Below are 11,568 nucleotides of genomic sequence, written 5' to 3'. Positions count from 1 at the left end.
TTTTAATGTTTTGATAAGGGTCATCATTTGATATTTAACCACATCTATTCTGAGTTTTTTCATTTGTAATTGTTTTAATTCTCTTGTAAGATGGATTCCGCCCTAAAGGAAATTCATATGGGAGACTTTCAGGACAAATACAGGTCTTTGATATGTTAAAATCCTGAGAACTGAAATGGGTAAGAATTTACAGAAGTAAGGGCTGCATTCGGACTAAACCAGAATTAGCAACATGGGACTAGATGAACTGAAAGGTTGTAATGTTGTGTTTCTTAATGTTTTGTCTTATTTTAAACATGACTGGTTCTGTAATGTTTGCTCTTCCAGACTAGGGAAACTTTTCTTAAGTTATTGGTAACTTACAAAGATGTAAAAGTCCTCATTTGTAAATGAATCAAGGCATTCAACTTTTCTCTCTATCTGAACCCTCTGAAACCAAAAGGTCTTAGTAAGTATTCATTCTTCCTTGGCAATCAGTCATTTGCATAAGTTCAATAAGGATCTGTTCTTGTAACAGGACACCACTGGAAACTGGTTATTTTACCAAGCTTTGACTGGAATGTCATATTTGAAAAGACTCAGATATGACCAGACAGCTTAAAGGAACTAAGGTTGACTTTAAAAAACCTGGAGCATAAAGCCCTTGGAACTGTTGGCCTGATACCTTGCTTACAGAGTTCCCAGCAGCCTTACCAGGCGAGTAAAGAATGTGACTCCCTGGCAGGGGCAGGACCTCAGGAAGAGTATTTCGCCCAAATGACAGGCATTGCAGCCATGTCTGATGGCAACTACATGGCTTGGCTTCTGGCCTGGAGAGGCTACTAAAAGTTCAACCTAGTGATTCCGTATAAGAATTTCCAGCAAAGCAGATTCTAAAACATCTATATGATTTCTTACTGTTCTTGCTGAGCTTATGTAAATAATTAGGCCAAGTTTGTTAAAACTGGACTTGTTTTTCAAATGAGTTAGTCCTGATTTGGCTATCTCTGGAAATGAGGGTTATTTTAGAGAGAAAAATTATGTTTTAATAACACACCTTTATGGGTGTTAAATTCTAGACTTGGTAGTCTTTAAATGTTTGTTTACGTAAGCTAGATAACTTGAGGTAAACTTCAGAGAAGTTGCACGATAACTCGTGTAGACAATCTTGCCTTTGCCAATCAGTCAGCCCCAGATATAAGGAAGAATCTGACTGAGTTACTGGGAACAGTGGAAATAGCTACTGAGGACTATGGGTCATGCTTGTGGGGGACGAGAGCTCTCTTACAGACTCTGCAGGGAAAATGGTATTGGGTGTCAGCAATGAAAGCACAGCTCTGTCAGAGCCACGCCACTTATTTAGGCTTTGATTTCCACGAGGGAGTTTCTTGGGACGGTGCGCTACTGCAGGCCATGGATACCACGGTTCACGGAGGTTACCCAACCTCTCTACGAACTGACTAAGGGAGGTTTGACCCAGACTCTGGGGCCTTGGCAAAGGCCAGTAGCCTATCTTAGCAAGAAACTAGATCCAGTAGCGGCTGGGTTCCCTCTTGCCTCCGCATAATTGCTGCCACGGCCCTCCTGGTCAAGGATGCAAGCAAATTAACTTTGGGTCAAAATCTCATCTTGACCACCACCCACGCTATCGAGGGCCTTCTCTGGACCCCACCAGACCGGTGGATAACAAACGCCTGAGTGACGGGGTATCAGGCCCTCCTCCTCAACGAACCAAAAGTGACTTTCCGGCCCGCGGCGGTGCTAAATCCAGCCACGTTGCTGCCAGAGGAGCTGACTGACCACCCACATGACTGTGGAGAGGTCCTAACCGAGGTCACAGGAATAAGGCTGGATCTCAGAGACCCTCCCCTCCCGGATGCGGAGATGACTCTGTTCACAGATGGGAGTAGCTACATGGTCGATGGAAAGAGGTATGCGGGGGCTGTGGTGGTTTCTCCTGAGCAGGGACTCTGGACGACAGCCCTGCCACATGGAACCTTGGCGCAGAAAGTGGAGCTGATTGCACTCACCAAGGCGTTACGGATGGCCAAGGGTAAGACCGCCCACATCTATATGGACCGTAGGCTGGGTAGAGGCTTTTTTCTGCCAAACATGAGATGGCAGGAGTGGTAGCCAAAAAGCTACTAGAGGTTTGGGTTACCTCTCGCGATCGGGTCAGACCGCGGCCCTGCATGTGTGAGTTCAGTCTCATGGGCATTGGCCAAGGCCGCGGGCACTAACTTGAAACTAAATTGTGCCTACCAGCCCCAGAGCTCTGAGCAAGGAGAGAGAATGAACCAGACTCTACAAGAGACTTTGGCAGAGCTAATTCTGGAGACTGGTGGTGGATGGGTGGGTCTCCTTCCTTTCACCCTCCTCAGGGCGTGATGTACACCCTGCTTAAACAAGGTGACCCATTTGAAATAATGTTCGGGAGATACCCCCCCCACCCAACTCTGCTCTTGGCTACAAGAGGCTGCCCTAGCAGAAATGACTGATCAGTCTGTACTCCAGTCACTGCAGGCATTGCAGTCTGTCTTGGAAGGAGCCTTCACAGGGATCCGAACTGCCCACACTGGGACAGAGACAGGTGGAGCCACATCCTTGCCGACCCGGGGACTTGGTTGGCTACGCCACCACCAAGTGGGAAACTTGGAGCCTCGCTGGAAGGGAGGGACTGTTTGCTGTCATTCCAACCACCCCCAAGGCGGTGAAAGTAGAAGGCATCGGGGCCTGGATTCACGCAGGTCACGTCAAATGAGCCAAGGATGAGGACACCCCCAAGAGATGGATGCCACTTCCGATGGACCCCGCCGATCATGGACTAAAGCTAAGACTTGGAAACAGTTCATTGAGTTCATTGTTGCTCCTATTGTTAAAGTATAGGTGGGAAATAGAGACAATTAGGTCTTGACATACTATTTCTAGGAAAAGGGGGACTCTGCGTAGCCCTAGGAGAGGAATGCTGTTTCTGGTTAAATCACACTGGAGTCATTAAAACAATCTGGCAGCCATTAAAAGGGACATAGAACTGACTGAAAAGTCAAAGATTCGACTAATCTCCAAAGAAAAGGGGGGCATGTAAGGGCCTATTCAGCCAGAGTGACCCCACCTGGGAGCAAGTCTGGGAAACCAGTCCCAGGTAACAGCCCAAATACCAAATACAAGGGTGGGTCTGGTCAGGTGGGACATTCAATCAGTGGGGCGCATACTGTCTTCTAGCTACCAAGGTGATAAGCTAGTTTCCATAGCTACTGTGGGGTGAATTGTAATTCAATTAGCCACCTGTGTGTGGCCAGGCCCAATCACATGGCCTTTGCTCTATAAAAGTTAGTCTGGAAAGCAGGGGCGGGGGTCGCCCTCTCTGTAAGGGGCGGCCCCGGCCAGTCTGTTTGATGGACCGTCTGATTCTTGATGCTTGGCGTGAAATAAAGCTTTGCTTGACCTTCGCTTTGTGTCAGCCTCGCTCCTTTGACCATGGACCCATTATTGGGGGACCCAACATTAGGGACCCAACATAAAATCTTTAAAAACAAAATCAAAAATCCTTAGTCATGAGATCCTTCAGAGGTGTAAGCCATATACTTGGAGGTTGATTGCCAACATGTATATTGGAGATTTAGAGATAAAGGAAATTTCCAAAGGAACTTTTATATGTTAAAGTAGGATTACAAGATCTTGGGGAGGAGAGGTGGTCAGACTAGGATTGCCTTTTGCTCTTAGCAAAGTATTAACATCAAGGCAGTTGAGTCCCTAGAAGAATGTCACTCTGCCTGTTTCAAGGACGTGTCAATGGGCTGTAGGCAGTAAGGAAATTTAATAATTTTTCTTCTGCCTTTGTTTCCCACATCATCTTCACCTAATGTGAGCCCTTGCCCTTATTGTTAGTCATACATTTTCTCCCACTCCCCATCACTGTATTTTGATCTTCATGGCACCCTTCTTTCCAGTTCCAACACCGCACTCTTCATTGCAAACCTAGGTCTTTATGTTATACCTCACCCTTTTCCTTTCTGCTTCCCCACCCCCCCTCAGGTTTCCAGTGTTTGCTTTTTTTTTTTTTTTAACCTCTCCTACTGGGGAAGATCTGCTCTCAAAAAACACTGGTAAACTCATTCACACTCAGATTTGCTCCTCCTCAAAGTGCAGTGGCAAACAAAGACAAAAGAAAGTGTAGATTAAACATCCTTAGAACCTGGAGCCCATTGACAATTACTGGGGATAGGCAGAAGATTCCTCCCAGGTTCCCAACTGTCTTAATGTTAATGCCTTGCTAGAGGGAAAACACCTTTAGTTTGACAATAGGAAGGCCTCTTATATTCTGTGAGTCTTCCTTAACATAAGAAAATCCTTTCTGGGGGGCGCCTGGGTGGCTCAGTGGGTTAAAGCCTCTGCCTTGGGCTCAGGTCATGATCCCAGGGTTCTGGGATCGAGCCCCGCATCGGGCTCTCTGCTCAGCAGGGAGCCTGCTTCCTCCTCTCTCTCTGCCTGCCTCTCTGCCTACTTGTGATCTCTGTCAAATAAATAAAAATAAATAAATAAATAAATAAATAAAAAAGAAAATCCTTTCTGAACTTCCCTTCCCTTTACTTCCTCCAGTCCCCAACTAAGCAATAGTTGCTCCTCAGGATCCCTGGGCAGAAGCTCTTCCCGCCCATGGGTTCTGTCCCCCTGCTTTAATAAAACCACCTCTTTGCACTGAAGCCCTCTGGAGAATTCTTTCTTGGCTATAGGTCCCAGACCCCAACAACACTACTTCAAAAAAACCCTACATCAATAGCAAAAGGTGTTTTTTCTCACTAAGGATTTCTTTTTCTATTTACGGAGAACAAATATCTAGACAGAGTAAAAATTGTTTTACATATGATAATTTTGTCCAGAGTTTAGAAACTAAGGTTTTCCACTACTCTATCACCAGACCATCTGTGTTCTTCTCTGGTGGGGTCAAGTACTGTTTGGTGTGTTGGAGATTTGGATGAGGAGGTGGAACAAGACTCCAGAAAACTTCTGGATGATTCAATGTTATTTCTAGAACTAAAGGAATAAAAAGACAAAATCGAAGTCAAAATTTTCAATTAAATTTTATTTCAGGGAAAAATAGATATCAAAAAACATAAGACAACTAAAGAAACCCCAAGGCGCAAAATTCTTGACTTTATTTCTTTTAACCAAAACGTCTTGTAGTTTCTCTTTGAGTAAGGTAAATGGACACCACATTGGGCTGTGAGGAATGCATAGAAGGAGAGAATGGATGATGTTTGCAGTTTCAAAAATAATTATGAACAAATTCGACAATTACAATATGATACTACATTTAAAAGTATAACTTTTCTCATCAATCTACTAGTTTATCATTGAAATTATTTTAATGGTACCCTGCTATTTGAAATCCTGAAGTTAACAATGGGACATGTCTTATGCTTCTTACAAGTATCCAGGATCAACTAAATGAGAAGGAGGGTGTGATGTGGGAAACAGGCAGAAGAAAATCATTAAAATTCCTTACCTACTGACGAGCCCTTGAAACAGACAGAGTGGCTCTCCCCTGGGGACTCAACTGCCCTCACCTTGAGGTTTTGCTAAGGACAATCCTAGCCTGACCGACCTCCTACTCCCAACAGGTCCGACCAGGATCCTGTAAGTCTACTTAACAATTCCTTTAGACAACTTTATCGAGAATCATTCCCAAGCATATATGGCCCACTGATATACATCTAAAGGGTCTCACGAGAAGATTTTTATTACTGGTAATAAATAACCTTTCTCCCAACAATAGCTAGCCCCCCAAGGTCCTGGAGACCTTGCTTCCAAAATTCCTTAGAAACTTACATCATCCATAACCCACTTTGCCCTCACCCACCGCCAAGTCCACCCTTACTCTGCCTTTAAAAACTCTGACTGTAATCTGGTTCGGGGTCCAAGTCCCTACTCTGCTGTGTCAGGTATATTTGGGACCAAACTTAAGCTTGTTAAATAAACCCTCGTGTGATTGCATCCGTGTTGGATCCTTGGTGGTCTCTCAGACGCGAAAACTCGGGTACAACAGGGAGCAAGAGTGTTTCAGCAATGTTGGGCATGAACACATTCCTTAAAGTATATCTTTCTTTATTGTCCTTTGATGGATGAGTTTAATATATTTCTCTGCACACTGCCCATTGCATAAGGCCAGAGGCTGCTAGTTAGTGTGATGTTATTGTGTGATGCTCAAAGGCAGTTTTAAGATTGGATTTGTACTGTTGCATTGCACTGAAAGTGTTCCTGTGTGAAATCCATATTGTTATGTGACATTTAGGGGAATGAAAAGGCAAACAAAGTGCACCATAGGAATCATGTTATTACATGCCTTGAACATTCTCTTGAAAAACAATCCACCTGTTTTGGCTTCTGGAAAACCTGCCAGGAAAGAAAGAAGTTGATAATTAATATGCGAACAAAAAATATCTCTAAGCTGACATGTCATTCTGCAAAGTCCTAATGTAATATGGTCCACACGCTAGCTAGGAAGGTCGGAGGAAAGCAGGGAAAGCTCCTCTAACTCATTACACAATGCCTTTTCTGGAACTCTGAGAAGTTCTTTCAACTCAAATGAGTCTTCTACGGACATTCATGTTCATTTGGCAGCTACATTCTTGTAGCATACCATGAATAAAATAAAATAACATAAAATATTCCATCGGAGGCATTTCAATAATTGAGTACTGGCCTTATTACCTACTAGTTGTATGACTGACTAAGTCATTTAGACTTTCTGAGCTTTCATGACCTCATCTGAGCAATGGGAACAGTACAAGCCGTCTTAGAGGCTCTGTAAGGATTAATCTGCACACATAAAGTAAAGGACTTAATGTCTGTTTATAAAATACTAGTCTCCTTTTCTATATAAGACTATCTATGTGGGGCGCCTGGGTGGCCCAGTCCGTTAAGCATCTGCCTTCGGCTCAAGTCGTGATGCCAGGGTCCTGGGATGGAGCCCCACAGCAGGCTTCCTGTTTGGCGGGGAGCCTGCTTTTCCCTCTCCTACTCCCCCTGCTTGTGTTCCCTCTCTTGCTGTGTCTCTCTCTGTCAAATAAATAAATCTTAAAAAAAAAAAAAAGCTATCTATGCATATTTAGCCATAGCATCAAATCGACCTTTGCTGTACCCAAATAATAACTTTTGACAATATTAAAGTGACTGAAGAGATTACGCTATCTCATTCCTGGGCTGCCCAGAGGTTCTGTGGTGCTACGGGTGAACAGATACTAGAAACCCATACAGAGTGGCACCTGGGTGACTCAGTTGGTTAAGTGACTGCCTTCAGATCAGGTCATGAACTCAGGGTCCTGGAATGGAGTCCTGCATTTGGCTATTTGCTCAGTGGGGAGCCTGCTTCACCCTCTGCTGGCATCTCCCCCAGCTTCTGTGTGCTCTCTTTCTCTGACAAATAAGTAAAAATCTAAAAAAAAAAAAAAAAAAAAAAAAGGAAGAAACCAATGCAGAGCAAATGTTGTAAGCCTTTGTTATTTTTGAGGAAAGAGAGTTGACCCCCACAGATCAAAAAGCGCTATAATACTTTTCTATTCTAAATAATTTCCATGAATTGGTGGCTTATAACACCAATTTATTATCTCCTAGTTCCTTTGGGTCAGAAGTCTAGGCCTGGCTTGACTGGGTCCTCTATTCAGGGGCTCCCCAGGCTTCAGTTAAGGTAGTGGCCACATGACATTTCATATCTGGAGCTTATGGTGCCCTTGAATAGTCATCCAGGTGTTGGCAGAATTCCTTGGGGTCATACCACTGACGCCCAGTGTAGAGGCAGCACCCCCAACAGGAGTTCATAGCATGGCTGTTTACTACCTCCCTTGAGGCGAGCTGGAGACTATCTCTCTCAGGTTTCACCTTTTTAGAGGCTCTGCTGATTATGTGAAGTGCATCCAGGATGATACCACTTGTGATGAACTATGTCATTCAGTAACTAAATCATGATACTGATGTCCCTTGATAGTCATAGGTTCTGCACACACTCAAGGGAAGGGGATTCGAAAGGACATGTACAGCAAGGAATACACATCTTGTCCTTCTGCCTACTACAGTTTGTGGCCTCAAGTCCAGTGTAACATCTTCAGAAGAACGCCATCTTTAGACCCACACCTGGCCCAGATTTTCAGACCACACTCATGCGGATTGTTGAGAAACTATATTCAATCTAGAAAGGCAGTGGTATTCTCAGTAGCAGTTGATTGTTGGCTCTCGACGCTGGGAACACCAGACTGATTAATTTCTTAAGCAGCCATCAAAAGTAAAATATTTACTTGGAGCAAAGTTTGAGGACCTGAGCTAAAGGTGGAAAAATCAGTATGCCAAGTGTACTGATAATCACAGCTATGAATGATTCTATTTTAAGCTTGTCAATAGCTCTAAGACTGGTTTTATGTAAGTTGAAGAAATTGCATCTCAGAGAGCATAAATAAATGACTCTCCAAGGCCATCAGTTAGTATCTGTGAGAGCTGGGGCTGAACATGTGTCTACCTTCCTTGGCCCAGGTTTTTCTAATAGAGCTCTCCGTTTCTTGTTAAAAGTGGATCAGTTCTAGATAGAAATTTTTTTTCATATGTGCCCTGTAGTATATGGTTATTGATTACTCCTTGAGGTATGTCAGATACATACAAGAGTCAGTAGATAGTCAGACTGAACCTCAGTATCTTGAAAGGACATAGGCCTAATTTTTTTTTTTTTTTGATTATTAAAAATAATTGGGAAAAAGCACTTGAGTAGCTCAGTCAGTTAAGAATCTGTGTTTGGCTCAGGTCATGATCCCAGGGCCCTGGGATGGAGCCCTGGCTGGTGGGGGGCATCCCTGCTCAGTGGGAGTCTACTTCTCCCTCTCCTTTTGCCCCTCCCCCAGCACCTGTTCGCTTGCTATCTCTCTCTATCAAATAAGTAAATAAAATCTTTAAGTCTTGTTTGTTTGTTTGTTTATTTATCTGAGTGCGAGAGAGCACAAGAAGGGGAAGTGGCAGGCAGAGGGAGAAGCAGGCTCCCTGCTGAGCAAGGAGCCCAAAGTAGAACTTGATCCCAGAACCCTGGGATCATGACCTGAGCCAAGGTCAGATGCTTAACCAACTGAGCCACTCAGGCTTACCAATAAATAAAATCTTTAAAAATAAAATTGGGAAGAGTATTTGGTTATAAAGGATGAGGTTAGATTGCCTAAATTCAGAATGAAGATTTATGAAAGATCTAAATTAGCTGTAGGTGTCATTAATTAAATACTTCTTAGGTCTTTTTAAACTTCTAATCAGAGTTTGCCACAGTTACTCCTGTAATTGAGACTTAACACAGGACCATTCTTTCCCATTTGATTAAAACTGGCTCTTTGGTATATCCTCAAGCCCTGCTTTGCTTCCATAGTATTCTTCAGTGGAAAATGGCTTAGCCCAAAAAGTTGTTTAGGCATTAAGATATGAAATGTAATATGAAAGTTAATAAAGGAATAACTGGCTGTAAAAAGTTGGTAGGATTTTGAGGGAAAATTATTCATAGAAAGTAAGAGTTCCCAGATAGATACACCTTCACGGGTAGTAAAAAAAATATCCACCTAGTGACAAAGGGAGGTGAAACAATGTGTCCCACTCTTTCCTTGGCTGTAGATATGTGATCAGAGGAGGTGGAGAGATGGAGGCCCTCTTCTTTACTTCAAAAAAAAAATTTTTTTTTAAGTTCTTAAAGTCTTTATTTATTTATTTAACAGAGAGAGAGATCACAGGTAGGCAGAGAAAGAGGGGGAAGCAGGCTCCCTGCTGAGCAGAGAGCCCAATATGGGGCTTGATCCCAGGACCCTGAGATTAGGACCTGAGCCAAAGGCAGAGGCTTAACCCACTGAGCCACCCAAGTGCCCCAGGCCCTCTTCTTTAAAAAGGATTGATCCAGGAACACTCAAGCCAATAAGTTAACATAAAAGCTTGTCCTAGGCTGGTGATAAGCCCAAACTTGTAAACAAAACTACTTTTGGAGTTGTGGGCTCCATATGCTAGATCCCAACCTCTAGTACTTTGGAATGTGACTGTATTTGAAGATAGGATCTTTCAAAGGTCATTAAGGTAAAATGAGGCCATCAGGATAGGCCTGAGTCCTATATGACTGGAGTCTTATTAGAAGAGGGAACATGCATGGAACCAAAACTGTATGAAGATACATGGAGAAGTCAGGCAACTTCTAGCCAAGGAGAGGCTTTGGAAGAAACCAACCCCGCATTCACCTTGATCTTGGATTTCCAGCCTCCAGAACTGTGAGTAAATAAATTTCTGTTGTTTAAGCCCCTCAGTTTATTGTACTTTGTTCTGTCAAGTCTTGTAAATTAATACTGAGAGTGACTGCATAACCCCAGTGGATTCTCACTGAAAAACATCATCCTATTAATTTTCATATCTCAGGTTATAAAATCCATAAGAAATGAGGCAACAGTCTACCACAAATGAAACATTATTAGAATGTCAAGAAGTTAAAAACTTATGATGTCAATCTGAGGAGCATTATATAAATATATTTAAAATGATCAAAGACGTAAATGAAGGAATTGTCATCTTGAAAAAAGATCAAAGGTCGAAAAGTTTGAAAATAAATAGAAATGACATATGAATTTACAGAAATTAAAAATATAATCATTAACATTAAAAAGCAAATAGGTCCATTAAATTGAAAATTAGAAACAGATTTAATAATTAACTACCTTAAAGACAGAGATGAAGAAATTGCACAGCATTCAATAAAGGGGTGACATATAAAAATTATAAGATGTCAAGAGAAATGGAAGATAGGATGAGAAAAATCATATACATCAGAAATGTTAAAGAATAGATTAGAATGAAGAAGAAGTAATTAAAGTCAGAAGATGGAATAATACTATTACATTTTTGAGAAGAAATTGTAGTTAGACAAAAATTTTAATGAGCTTAAATTAAAATAATTTATTCAGGAATTTTGGCTTTCTTTTTTAATATTTTATTTATTTATTTGACAGAGATCACAAGTAGGCAGAGAAGCAGGCAGAGAGAGAGAGGAGGAAGCAGACTCCCCACAGAGCAGAGAGCCCGATGTGGGCCTCCATCCCCGGGACCTGAGCGGAGGGCAGAGGCTTTAATCCAACTGAGCCACCCAGGCGCCCCGAATTTTGGCTTTCTTATTGATTTCATGAAAATTAGATGTTTCACAATACCTGAATTTCTCTCTCTCTCTTTTTCACTGACTGATTTTTTTTTTTTTTTTATAGTCAACTCTGCAGAGCTGTCATTAAAGGTAATGCTTACCTCTACCTGGTGTTAGCGGGAGGAGTAAAGAAACCTACTGAACAAGGAGCTCTGTTCCCTTAAACAATCTGTTTAGTTTCTTAGATACTGTTTCCTCACCTGTAAAAGAAGAAGTTGAAGGCATTGTGGAAGACAAAAGCAGGCTTTGGCATCAGACTGCCCTGAGTATAAAGTCTGGTTCATCCCTGACCTGCTGCCCGGTCTTCTGTGTTTAATACATGTGTTGAAGGAGTTACTTCATCTCAATTACCCGGACTGAAATGTTGCGGGGTTCAGGGCGAGTCAGGGGTGTACACCTGGCTC

This window comes from Lutra lutra, chromosome 4 (genome assembly GCF_902655055.1).
Source record: "Lutra lutra chromosome 4, mLutLut1.2, whole genome shotgun sequence".
In the NCBI taxonomy this organism is placed as follows: domain Eukaryota; kingdom Metazoa; phylum Chordata; class Mammalia; order Carnivora; family Mustelidae; genus Lutra; species Lutra lutra.
This window is presented reverse-complemented; position numbering follows the sequence as displayed.